Genomic DNA, 14,360 nt, shown 5'->3' with positions numbered 1-14,360 from the left:
CCGTTTTTCATTTAATTGTCTCCTTGTAAATATTTCCTTTTTTATAGACTTAGTTTTATCGATTCTAATTTCGAGGCACGGTTTATTTGGCATTTTGTTATTATCTTGTTTGTGTTTATAATTTATACCATTTACACCAGAGAGAATACAAATAAGTATAGATATTCGTCCCGTGAATATTTCTTTTTACAGAAAGGTGTTTCCCATGGTTGAGGGACGGTGTTTGGCCCCGTACTCAATTGTACCGGTCACATTCCGGTAATAGATATTTCCTGGTGTCTATAAATAATGCCAACATATATTTCTTCATTTAAATTTTGAATATTAGCATGTGCAATTATCTTCGGATGATGAATAATTACTGCTAAGGGGATTCATTAAGTTTCAACACGGAACTAGAAATAATGTTCCGCGGTAAGTAGTTGCTGCTGCCTAACGGCCCCTCTCGAGGCCCCTTTGGAGACTTTGCATCTCGGTCAGATCACATGTGTTACTGCCTCGTTTCATAACCGTTACGTGACGTTCTCGGCGCTTTTAATAGCAGGGCTTTTCCGAACAATTCGAGTGGTCAAACTGGCATTTGGAACGGACTATGGATATGGGAATAAAGGGAAATTTAATTGGTAGCCCAGACAACACGTACATTCAATAAATGCAATATTGGTTTTCACGTTATGTCCCTTTAACATTTGATGCATATGTTTCGGCATAAAATGAAATAAACTCCATTTATTTGTATTTTGAACTAACCTTGTCGACCTCTGATCCACTAATGTAGAATTCATATTCGCAGCTACTTTTTTTTGGCAGTACGTCAGAGGATAAGAAGATCGATTATATGTCAACCATTTAACATATGTGTGATAATTATGCGAATTGTTTTTACAGCCTTATAAATCGATGAAACAATTTAGATAATAGCTTTTTATGCTTTTTGCCAAAAAAGAACCACACCCTAATCAAACTGTTAATTAATTGTCATTTTGGCTGAGATGATGCATTTCAATTCGTAAAAAACATCTTTTATCAGTTTAACGTATTACTGACAACTTTATTTCAAAGAAATAATAAAATACTATTGGTAGGAACACTATACAACTTTAAGCGTAAAAGGTGATACGGAGAACCCAATGACGATAATATTGTTTACAAAATATCTTTCTACATAGTTAAATGGTTCATGGTATTCCTCCTCGGCCATTTGCTACTTATTTACGTTTACCACAGACCGAGGACCTCGATCCTGATGAAGTCTAGATGTCAGTTAGAAGATACAGTTCAGCTGTAGTTAGTTGATATGCATGTGAATAGATAAATATATGAGATGGTAGTGAATAGATAATAATCAGTTTCCACACAATGTTTTCGGGGTTAATAGTTTAAAAAAAATATCCTCGCTCGCACGTGGATAAAATCGAAAGGTCACCGCGGGTGCGATGAAATTGTTCGAACAGCAAACTATGAAAACCGTGTGATTCAATGTAAATATCTCGATCTCAAAACTGTCATAATTTGTTTTATCTATTTGAATTGCATTGCATTATTCTGCTTGTATAATTGTTTCCTTGTTATGTCAATGGAGTTCTCTCACATTTAACGTCAGCCTTATGACAGCTGATGAATTATCAGATATATGTTCCAGGCTTTTGTGACTGCCAAACTGTCTAGAGCTTAAGTGCATACTGCGCATTTATTAATATAAAGATGTGATATTATTTTAATGAAAAGTCTGCATACATTAATTATGTGTTGTGTTAAAAAGTCGGGATGGACGATAGTCTTAATCGGCTGATATTTAGCAGTGTTTACCTTTGCAAGGTCATTGGTGAAAAGTGTTACATTCACTGATTTTCTAATGTTGATGTCATAGCTAACATTCTCCCTAAAATTTGCCAGATGACTCCTTTGCTGTTTATGTTTCTATCAATGAATGGTAATGCTCACTTTATTAGTTTATCCTTGAACTAAAACAATAAAACGAATTATGAGTGTTGCATATTGTTACATACTGTCAATCAACAAGCTTACATTGGAGTAGAATATGCATGTCGTTAACATTATGAAGTTCGATGCATCATCATCCAACAAGGTTTATATATCCCAATGCCGTCCTCTCATTTCGATTTGGGTCATGCATCAATCACGGGAACTTCCGTCAGTTATATTTAGAATGCGTAAATGGTGGCAGATACTGAATATCTGCATAACATTATATGACAGGCGATTGAAGGTTTTCCAGATGAAAAACACAAAGAACAATCGGTAGTACATATCCCAACAATCGACTTAACGATCGACTCTGTTATGCCGGTTAGTCGAATATCTAAGACATTTTGTGTGATCATGTCTTGTACATTTTGTTAGAAAGTGACAGTATAATTGTTTCATTACCGTCTCACGAATTCCACTTTAGATACTTTGAATTTGTTATATTTCATGAGATTGTATCATGTCATACGTTCGACATTTTAAATTATAATGTGAGATGTAATTGTAAGTCTATAATTATCAAGATTCGTATGCTGAAAGCTTACATGGATATACGGACATAAAATCTGTTCCCTTATTGTTACGGGAATATCGTCTGTAGATGATCTCATATTCTCGCACCTCAGACAGAGATATCCTACGTTATACCCCATGCTAGATTTTTTTCTATCTCGTCCGATCTGTCTTGTACATTTACGTGACATTTCGCGGAATTTTTTCACTGCGATGTATTCATTCGTACGTTAACTGCTTGAAATTGACAATTTGCATTATAAATGTCATGTTTTGTCGTTATGTGTATATTTTTGATGTTGTTAGATATTTGATTTTGTAGAAAAAATATAATCTTCACTGTGAAATACGTTGTAATCTATGTAAGGACGGACTACATTTTTACGCGATAGCATTCAAATGTAGCGTTAGTAGTGAAGAGGTCAATATCATTTGAGGCCCAAGGCGGGATACTTGTAGTTTTTAGCAAAATTGAATAGTTCTTTTCGAACTAAAAGGTGCGAGAAAAAAATTATATCACCTGTAACTGAGCGAGATCGGGTTATCTCAGTCTCGGGCTAAGATTTTGTAACATTCCAACCTCCACTTAAGCCTCGGTTGGGATTTTGTTACAGAATCTTAACCCTCGACTGAGTTAACCCGATCTCGCTCAGTTACAGGTAAACGACTTTATTGTTGGTGTATATCATCCAATGAAATTTCAACGAAGGATTATGTTGTGAGCCTGTTAACTAACGATATCCGTGTTTAAATGCAAACGGATGTCTGTGTATATTTAGTATTTTTACAGGAAACACACGTTTATCCTCATAAAGATTGTTCATCATGTTGCGATAACATCATACCTGTCATGTATATTCCAATTAATCCTACCGTCTGAACTTTTATTGTCTCTAATGAGATTAAGACCGACATAACAATAGGGAGACCGGGACAAGTTCGGCGTCTTGTTCTTTTTTTGTTTGTTATCAAAGTCCGTTTTAGGAAGTTTGGCAGCACGTCCGTTTTTGAACATTATTTAACTTTTCCTTTCGGAAGATCGGATGGCCGAACGAGCCACGCCAAGGGTAAGTTTGGACAGGCATTCGGTTAATTTCGTTCTACATTGGAATCAGCTTCATTATGACGTCATTAAGCATGCACCGTCAGATGTGTTAACTACATGGGTCGACCTTGCCACGGTATTATTGGTCGAACCTGTTCGGGCTCAAATTGATATTTCAATAAATTCTTATCGTACAGCAATATGGTAGTGAGTGATTGGCATGGCTTTTATGTATTATCATTTGAAGCTGTCAGTGTGTTACACGTTTGACTGTAAAAAGGTAGCAATTCCGTTTCAAAAAGGTAGCATAACTAGAGCGAGATCATGGTAATTCTTTCTTCCCTCTCAAAAGTAATTTTCTCCTGTGAAGTCATTTCATATTGGAGTTTTCCTCGCCTTTTTTCTTTGCTGAATGCCCAGCCAACTAAACTGCTAAGATCCTTAAAACTGTAAATATTAGCTCAAAAACATTTTTCATAACATTGATGATTGGTAAAAATGTATTCACAATCAAAAAAATCTTCCAGTCAAATCTAGGAGTATCTTTCTAGATTTTTGTTCTTGTGCGTAACGTATACGATGGACCGAGTGACGGAGTGGATAGCGCGCTCGTCTTCACCAAGATGGCGGATTCTATTCCGGTCACCTGCCCGACTACACGGTTTTTGTTCAGATACTATAGCTTCCTCCCATATTAAGAATGTAACCCTCTGCGTGCTTCCGTCAGGGCACAAAAAGAATGATTGAGATAAGCTGGGGAAAAACTGTTTGGTAATTGCTATAGCAAAAAGTACATATTACATATTTGACGATTAGTCTAAGTAAATGTATAGAGATATGTTAGTTAAAAAAATGAAATTAAAAAAAGAAAACATTGTAATACTTTGATGTAACTAAAATTGTCGATATGTAGTCTCAATTACTGTTCCATCCTGAAACACCGGATTGAATTTCAAATTTCGTAACTGTCACCGAGGTTACAGTTCAGACTGTCTGTTAATAGTTATAAATCGACACGCGTTGTGAAAAAGTAAAACGTTGCTGAAAAAGGGCGTTGCACTTGGGTTAGTTGTCTGGAAAAGTATTGTTAATTTCATCATAAATTCATTTTCCATTGCTTCTTTTATGAGTGGTGATGCATAAATAATGCAAACACTATATCCAGACTTTCAAATATGTTAATTATTTCGTTCATATTCTCAACAAATGGAAATCAAAAACTGATGAAATTTTAAATTATCTCTTTTTGAAGATATCTCCCTGTAGAAATATCAACAGAATCGGGTTGAAGACAAAAAAGATCTTCAGAAAATATCCGCATTTTTACTTTTTGTGCATGTGGAAAAAAAATGAAATAAAAAAAGTCTTGAAGCACCGACAAAGATATAAATGCAACGGACATCAGTTCCAGCATTTTCAGGTTATTTTTTATCCTTCCGGAAATAACCGATGAAGGCCGATGGATTGGTGCCTGCTTGTGACGTCATAGTATGATAATCACTGAACGAAGTTTCATGCCTGTTAGTATCATATTTTATGTGATAGAATTTTTTCACTCAGAATGTATATTAATTTTTATATAAATAAACAAGTAATAAAACATGAAGATTGTTTTCACTATATGAAGATATTCATGTATGGGTTGAAACACAATTGTCTTTGCTTCAAGGATACACTTCCTGTTTCCCCGCTAGACGTCTAATTTCGGACGAACGAAATATTTAAGGCAACGTGTAGCAACGGGAAGCAACTCTGTTTACGCGCGCATGTGTTACCATTAGAGTGCTTCGCTTAGGCACTTTCGGCGCCCTAGAACTACGCTCTTATTAGTGGTCAATACGGACTTTTAGAAAAATTGCTATTAGGAGCAAATGTGCTAAGAGTAATTAGGAGAAATGTACTAAGAGCAAATAGGAGTCTACAAGGAACAAATGTACTAGGATTAATTAGGAATAGTCTACTAAGAACAACTAGTTTTTGAAGAGAATCAATAAAGAAGGAAATAGGGAAGCTGATATTTAAAAAAAAATCTTTAAAAGATGCCACCTAATATTTCATATTCAACATTGTGCTCATTTGTTTAAAAACATTTTTTTTATTAGTCAAAGGGATACAACTCATATCAACATATAGACACTTGTACAGGTGACCTCCTGGCCAGCTGCGGAGAGTTTTATTTTGTATTGTATTTCTTGTCACTTGAATTCTAATTGTGTACAAACAATTTTCCACTTAAACTTGTATTACTTAATTGAGTCATTCGTGAAGGGTTTGCTTCAAGCAAACAACCAGAGAAGTCTGATATATATATATAACACACTGCATCGTCAGGCAATATACTCGGCCTGACGGCAGTGTAAAAGTCCCGAGTACCTGGCGTTGGCATTGTAACTCTTTTGAAGTTTTAATTACGATCAACGCATGTTCTAGTCTACTGTAGCAGGTTTGGGTTTAATCAAACAAATAAAGATTTTTTTCCAAAGTTAAAATGCCTCTGTTAAATGTGTCCAAAGCAAGAGTTTAAAAATGTGTAATTTTTGCACTCTTAGTTATTGTTATTGAACTCACCGTGTTTAGCAGTTGTAAGTAAACATTTTCAGATTTTCAGAATTATAACAAGAATATGCAACATATTATAATATTGTACAATATCGGACATATTTTTTTCACTATTATAGTTTAGCCCCTTTGATTTTTGATTCTGCAATAGGTATTGTCTGGTGAAAGCTGAGCTTTTTAGTTGTACGAGGCCCCGCTTGTATAAAAAATCGCAACTTGAGATTTCTTTAAGTGAAGATTTTCTTAGCTGAGATTATACAAAGCCTTCCATTATGTGTGTTATTCGCTACCTGGCAATATCATAGTCAGATACACAATTGTCTTACTTTAAGATACATATTCTATCATTGTTTACGTACACATAGACTTTGCATTGAGTGATAGAAAGTCATTTTACTACCATAAAGTACAATCCTGACTAACACACAAAATAAAATACGTATGAATAAGAATTGGAATTTATTTACAAAATATTATGAATATGAAGTAACAATTTAATGTATACATAAAACGTTTAAATACACTTTTACAAATAGACATACATGAAATTGTTAAAACGGATTTTCCACTAAATCTTTGACCACATCGATCTGAAAAGACAAACGAGTAAGGACTCTGTAATCACGTTATATATGCCATTCCTCCTTGTCTTGTTCCTTAAATCTAAAGATATATGTTATGAGATAAACTACTGGTCGTTAGGAAGAAGCAAAGAACATTTTGTTTATCCCATGATCAGCAGAGAAAGATTCTCATATATTGATTTTACCTATTGCCAATAATGAGTAGGGTGTCCCTGCAAAGGTCACATTATAAAGATGTATATGAGTGAGGGTTTTTAATTGTAAGAAGTCACTTTAAATACTGCTCTGTGATGGGTTATTTTACATTGAAAAAATGGCGCTTTTACAAAAGCAAGAGTATCGATCGTGTTGTCATTATAATTCGATATATTCACTACCTAACACAATGGATAAGTTTTGTTTGAACTGATACTACAATATTCTATCAATTTTGTCGTAAATACATCAACCAGACAACACTTATTGCAAAAGGGAAATAACTTATATATCAACACAGCCATGTATATGTATGCATTTAATATTTATGATAGCATATTAAGTAAATATTAAATAGAGGATAACTATGCGTAAAATATCGGAAGTAATACCTTTCAGCATCATTCTTTGTCTCTGCATCAGTATCTTCGGTCGTATCCCCATCTGTTTCCTATCCTGTCACCAGACCACCTGTCTCCCCAAATGTCGCTTCCACGTCGGGACCAGTCGTTTCCATACATATCACTGTTCCAAGGATCGTTTCCCCAACGGTCAAAGTTTGAACCCCACGTATTTCTACTGAGTCCGTCAAACAACGAGGAATCACGCCTTACTCCGTAGGATCCTGTAAGTATAACCATTTTAATGCAGTTCGTAACAGTAAGAGGCACAATGTGTTTATCTTTGCATAAGCGTTGTTGTTTAATATTACTTAGATACTTATTTCATAAGAGAACACTTCCAGACTCTAATGCAGATATAATGTAGTCTATGCATACATTAATTATCTTCCGAATTAATTATTTTCAAAAATCAGACACATGCATCATTACAGACTGATACTTGTATGACCAAGTCTTTATGAGGATGAAATAATAGTATATAATGACGAACACATAACACTTCGTGATGCAATTTGTGTGTAAATATGTTATACTGTCTTCATATGACGCCGCTTATTGCAATGACGATACATCCTGATAAAAATGTGTATATTGAGAGAAAGATATTTACAGATAAATATAAGTAAAATACTTACGGCACAAGACACAGGCAACTAGACACGACAGCACGATAAGTTTCAACATCTTCAGTTGATTGATTCTGTAATCGGAATTGTTACACTTAATACTCAAATGTATTTAGCATATGAAATACTCTTTGAGTATTTCATGAAATATTTGCAATAATATAATCCCTGACTTACTCAATACAGTAATAACAAGGTAGACTAAAATATCATATTGTGTCAACTTTCCATTACTAGCTTCAGCTATGTGAACACACATATAGATAATTCCTAGACTCACCTATGTCCACCACTAAGGGTCACACTTGTTCAGTCTTTGTCAGGACAAATAGTGTTTGAGAACAAAACATAAACACTCACTTTTATACACAATATTACGAGGAACTACTTTTTTTTATTGTTGTTCATATTGTTTCCTCAAACATTTTCACGAGAGTGCATACAAAGAACAACGCATGCTATTAATAGCTAATGGAGGTTTCCTTTTCCACCAATGACGTACATGTCGATGTTAAGACGACGTTTGGAGAGCAGGAGTTTTTGAGGAAGACATATATAAGTATGGGCATACATTTTATTAATTACCTTAACAACGCAATTCTTAATTATGATTAATCGATGTTTTTCCTGATAAATACAGACAAGTATGAATATTAAATATATATACACATCCGTATCTGTTCTTTGTTCTATGATACAATAGCTTATTTGCAGCATATAACCACTAATACAGAAACAAAAGAGGGGATCTTTCTGAAGTAAGGTCCCTCTTAAAAAGATATACTATATGATTCGATAATAAAGATGACATTTATTTAACAATGAATGGAATATATTCTCATATTCGTGAATTGTACATGTTAGAGTTGTTTTGAAATGTTTGGAAAATACAAAAAAGTATTAAATATAGTACAAACCAATCGATGTTATAAAGGATGATTCAATGAATTGGTTATACTGAGACATTATCCTTTGTTTAACTAGCGATATTAAATGACAAGGGACTCATAAAGCAGTGTAAATTGGGAGAATGAATGTGTGATACGTCAGACAGATAAATATACAATAGATGTTTCTAATCATTAGGTATCAAAATAATAAAGTTTTGTTCCGTTGCGGTAATGATGTCATATATATAAATTGACATTTAACGAGTCTAACATGTCAGTAGTGATAAGGCCACGTACATTTTGTATCATGCATAGTTGATATTTATTTAAAGTTTATCCCACACACTATTCAAAATATGGATTGAGGTTTCGCTTGTCATATACATGTACGTAAGTAACAACACCACAGTTTATTATCATATAAATAGCTCTTGATATACATACGGATAATAACCATATATATTTACTATGACGTCACAGATGTAAGCCTGAGGTAATGGTCACCTTACTGCCTCGAGCTACATTGTATTACATATGTAACTTAGACTGTATAACATATGTAACTTAAACTGTATAACATATCTAACTTAGACTGTATAATATATGTTACTAATACTGTATAACATATATAACTTATACTGTATAACATATCTAACTGAGACTGTATAACATATGAAACTTAGACTGTAAACATATGGAACTTTGACTGTATAAAATATGTAACTTAGACTGTATAACCTATGTAACTTATACTGTATAACATATCCACATTATACTGTATAACATATGAAACTTAAACTGTATAACATATGTATCTTAAACTGTATAACATATGTACCTTATACTGTATAACATATTTAACTTATACTGTATAACATATCTAACTTAGACTGTATAATATATGTTACTAATACTGTATAACATATGTAAGTTATTCTGTATAACATATGTAAGTTATTCTGTATAACATATGTAACTAAGACTGTATAACATATGAAACTTAGACTGTAAACATATGTAACGGATACTGTATAACATATGGAACTTAGACTGTATAACATATTTAACTTATACTGTATAACATATGGAACTTAGACTGTATAACCTATGTAACTTAAACTGCATAACATATGTAACTTAGACTGTATAACCTATGTAACTTATACTGTACAGCATATGTAACTTATACTTTATAACATATGTTACTTAGACTGTATAACATATTTAACTTAGACTGTATAATATATGTTACTAATACTGTATAACATATGTAACTTAGACTGTATAACATATGTAACTGATACTGTATAACATATGTAACTTAGACTGTAAACATATGTAACTTTGACTGTATAACATATGTAACCTATACTGTATAACATATGTAACTTAGACTGTATAACATATGTAACTTATAGTGTATAACATATGTAACTTATACTGTATAACATATGTAACTTAGACTGTATAACATATGTTACTGATACTGTATAACATATGAAACTTAGACTGTAAACATATGTAACTTGGACTGTATAACTTATGTATAACATATTAATATGATAAGAAGACATTTTATTGGATCTTCAATACACAATAACAACACATATGATACTTCTGTGTCCAAGAGCAATTCATACTGCTGACCTCAACCACAAAGACATATATATGATAGCAATCAATTATCTGTAAGGTGAGGTGTTCCAGAACAGCTACGCTAGGGCATGTAATGGTTAAGCTATTTATAACCAGTATAATTTGTTACGATTTGTCATGAATAAAAAAGGTGAAATGACGAGTGGGATCCTGACAAAAGGAAACGTACCAGACATGCTTTGAATGTGGACCATGACCTCCTGAAATTCCTTACTAGCTAGACCAAAACCACATTAATTTACAATATGTTTGATTGTAACATTAACGTAGTTAACTGTTTGGAAGTAATGAAATATTATTTTAACCCTATTTATCAATAGAATAATACATAGAGAAAAGGGCACTACATTAATCAGATTGTCAAAATGGGTAATTTTAAAGAAACATTTCATTGATAAAAACTTTTCTGTTTTCACAGTTCTACTTTATTTATTCTTTTTGACAATATAAAATATTCAACAAACCCAAAATTTTTAATACCCAAAAAACCCCAAACCATATTTATTGCTAACATTTTTCGTCTCAACAAATATATTCCAATTTATTACATTTACCCAATATTTTAAACTACAGTTAATTGACATTGAAATCAATGACTTAAATTACGGTCAATGTTTTCAAAGAGGAAGGATGGAAACCAACAATGGAAGGCGGTGTTAGTCATCACGGTTTTCTGTTGTGTAATGTTAAATTGAGTGGATCAAACAGACGTTTAAGAAAAAAATACAACAAACAAACAAAAACAAGGTATTTAAACATTACAATTTCTCCCTTATTAAGCTTTTCCTCAGTGAGCTTATACACTGTTTATTACAGCGAGTTTAAATATAAGTTTTATTCTCGCTAGATATTTTCGTATTAAATCCTTTATTTGCGAGTACTTCTAAGAGATGAAAAAAAGGAAATGAAATCATTATTTCGTATTCCAATGTTTGAGCAGTATATTTAAATGAACGAGGGAATATTTTCGACACATTAATGATTTAAACCAATCTTCAGGTATGGATTTTTTAACATTATTATTATTTCAAACGGTAAAAATGAAAATTCTATACAATAAACCTTTAAAATTCATTAGAATAACAATAGGACTATAAGACTAAAGCGTCGGGTTTTACCAAATTTGAAAACTCTTCGGGTGGAATTTCCCTATCCTACACCCTTGGGGATGAAAGAGGATTTTTCTCTCATTCCAACCACCAGAATAGCCCATATTTTCAAACAATGTTTGCGCAGAAAAAAATTATCACATCTTTCTAATGTGTACGGCAAATATGTCATAAAAGGTTTTAATTTCATTGCGTCGCCTTTTCCGCATTGCGGCATTAGAAAGTTCCAAATTCGTGACTTCACGTCATTGTTGAGCCATTGTGAGGTCACGTCACGTGAAATGGGGTGTAAAATAGCAATTTCCTACACCCCTTTCTTACCCTGGACAGCTCTATCTTACACACGGAGAAATGAGAGAAATATATTTGATCTGTATCAGAAAAAACTGTCATTTATCACAATTATGACTGACGTCATTACAATAAAGTATGTTAATAAATATAAGGTATGCTTACACTTGATATATATCATCGTCACTGTCCCCTACTCTCCAAAGGTCATCCTGTCATTGACAAGTACGTCAATGGTTAAAAAGGGAAACTCCGTCAGATATTAATAGAATGCGTTGTTCTGTGTACCCACGCAATAAATGCGAGGATGCGACAATAATTGAGGAAATACAATGTACAACAATTACAAAGTATTTCCTCGTCATATTTTATATAAAAGTGGTCATACTTGGTCCTCCATCACAACCTGCCCTGACACAGACTGACGAAGTGTAACCTTTAGTAGTGACCAAAGGTACGTCTCGGAATGAACGATATGTGTATTCACCTAGTGGTAGTTGGTAATTCTATAATAACACAGTTTCATGTCTCATTCTACCATGTCATTGAGATATATTGAATGGGTCTGGAATATACTACAGTGTATTTGAAAATATATATAGGATAGCGAGCATTTGAATTTTATATATTATTAAATTTGTATTAAAACTCTGTTTACAGAATCAATCAACTGAAGATGTTGAAGCTTATCGTGCTGTCGTGTCTAGCTGTCTGTGTCTTGTGCCGTAAGTATTATAAGTATATTTATCTATGAATATCTTTATCTTAATATGCAAATCTTATTTGGAAATTACGTCGTTTCACACAAAAGTTGTATCACCAAATGTTTGATGTGTAGTATAAAGTCTGTCCTTTATTTTATATCGTATCATTATTAAAAAGACCTGGCTATCCATTTATATACGCATATTGATACATTTTTTTGATTTGTAAAACGATTTATTCGAAATTTGTTAGAATTTATTCTGACATAATATATATAATGTTGCATCGGAGATAATAAATGTAGGATTGTATACATAGACTATCCGCATAAGAGCCAGAATGATTTATTAAAAGAAATAATTATCAATATAACACGAAACAACACAACTAAAGCAATATTTGTAAACTATATATCTACATATGTACCTGCATTAGTGAAGAAATTAAATCAATTACAGGGTCCTACGGCGGAGTAAGGCGTGATTCCTCGTTGTTTGATGGAATCGGTAGAAACAGGTGGGATACAGGCCTTGAGCGTTGGGGAAACGATCCTTGGAACGGTGATATCTATGGAAGCGACAGGTACGGACGAGGAAGCGACATGTGGAGAAACAGGCGGGATCGTGACATTATAAGAAGCAACAGATGGGGAAACGAGAGGATATACTGATGACGAAATGATCAAATATAGAATTAGGTACGTATTTGAATATTTTATTTTAAAATTTCAGTATGGAAAAAAAAAAAATCATTTCCTTTTTATATGATTACATATATTGATGATGCGGGTGTCGAGATTAAAACTACTTGGTTTTTGAGAACTAATTATAATTACAAAGTATTATTGACTGTTGAAGTATCACTATATTTAAAACAAAATTGACCCTTTTTTACAATTTTTCTATCAGTGATTGTTTAACTGATGAAAACCGCAGATTCACTTTGTAATTTGCTTGTGTGAAAAATGACAAAAAGCAAAACTCATCATGTTATTGCAATGAGCGTTAAGTTATACGGCTCTTCATTAACTATACAATATCTTAATATGGGAACATTTATGTTTATTGATTATTGTTATAAACATAAAATTCCTCGACTCGGAAAGAAAACCGAATATAGTTTACCTCGTGATATTTCTATATACTGTTTAACAAGAAGACAAACCCCAGAACGAAGTATAGACTATGTATTGATATAAACTTAACCATTACTTACTAGACAATCGTTCTCTTTCAGATCCATGTGGCCAAATATTTGAAAAGGAAAATCCAAGCTTATCGTTTCATGCTTACATTCATCTGTACATAGATATTCATCAATGTTTGTAAATAAATACCGTTTCTAATTTATACATAATTTATTTGTTTGTGGTCGACCAATGTGTTCTAAACAAGTACTAAAATGTATTTCTGCCATTCAGTACAAAGTCTGCAGTGACACGTCAACAGTTACAGAATAAATGACTAAAAGTTAAATAGCAAAGCTTAAACACAAAATGATAATATTGACTCGGACAAATCATAGTTGGACCTATATCAGAAAAAAACATTAAATTCATGCATGATCAGAACATATCTCAAAATCGATACGAGACACCGGAACTGAGGAAACTTTATAACAAATGGAAGACACCATAAACCGAACCAAAATTGGAATACGAAACATTGGTTCCGAACGAGGTATCTGCTTCGCGCATCACATATGACATTTAATACATGGACGACATCATTTCTGACGGATAGTTATTAAATCCGCCACACACATGAATAAAGACAACTTTACACAAAGAAATGA

At 33.0% G+C, this 14,360-nt stretch overlaps 2 long non-coding RNA genes across 2 annotated transcripts; one reads left to right on the top strand and one right to left on the bottom strand.

Moving 5' to 3' along the window:
• Positions 1–6,563: 6,563 nt before the first annotated feature.
• On the bottom strand, positions 6,564–8,283 carry LOC110445560. The gene is made up of 4 exons (XR_002462385.1): positions 8,196–8,283; positions 7,925–7,989; positions 7,278–7,510; positions 6,564–6,696 (listed from the first exon to the last, which is right to left on the bottom strand). It is a non-coding gene; the product is annotated as an uncharacterized LOC110445560 (long non-coding RNA).
• Positions 8,284–12,248: 3,965 nt separating this feature from the next.
• Positions 12,249–13,898, top strand: LOC110445523. The gene is made up of 4 exons (XR_002462375.1): positions 12,249–12,315; positions 12,522–12,586; positions 13,025–13,263; positions 13,803–13,898. It is a non-coding gene; the product is annotated as an uncharacterized LOC110445523 (long non-coding RNA).
• The last annotated feature ends 462 nt before the right edge of the window (positions 13,899–14,360 follow it).

This window comes from Mizuhopecten yessoensis, unplaced genomic scaffold (assembly GCF_002113885.1).
Source record: "Mizuhopecten yessoensis strain PY_sf001 unplaced genomic scaffold, ASM211388v2 scaffold2329, whole genome shotgun sequence".
Taxonomy (NCBI): domain Eukaryota; kingdom Metazoa; phylum Mollusca; class Bivalvia; order Pectinida; family Pectinidae; genus Mizuhopecten; species Mizuhopecten yessoensis.
This window is presented reverse-complemented; position numbering and strand designations above follow the sequence as displayed.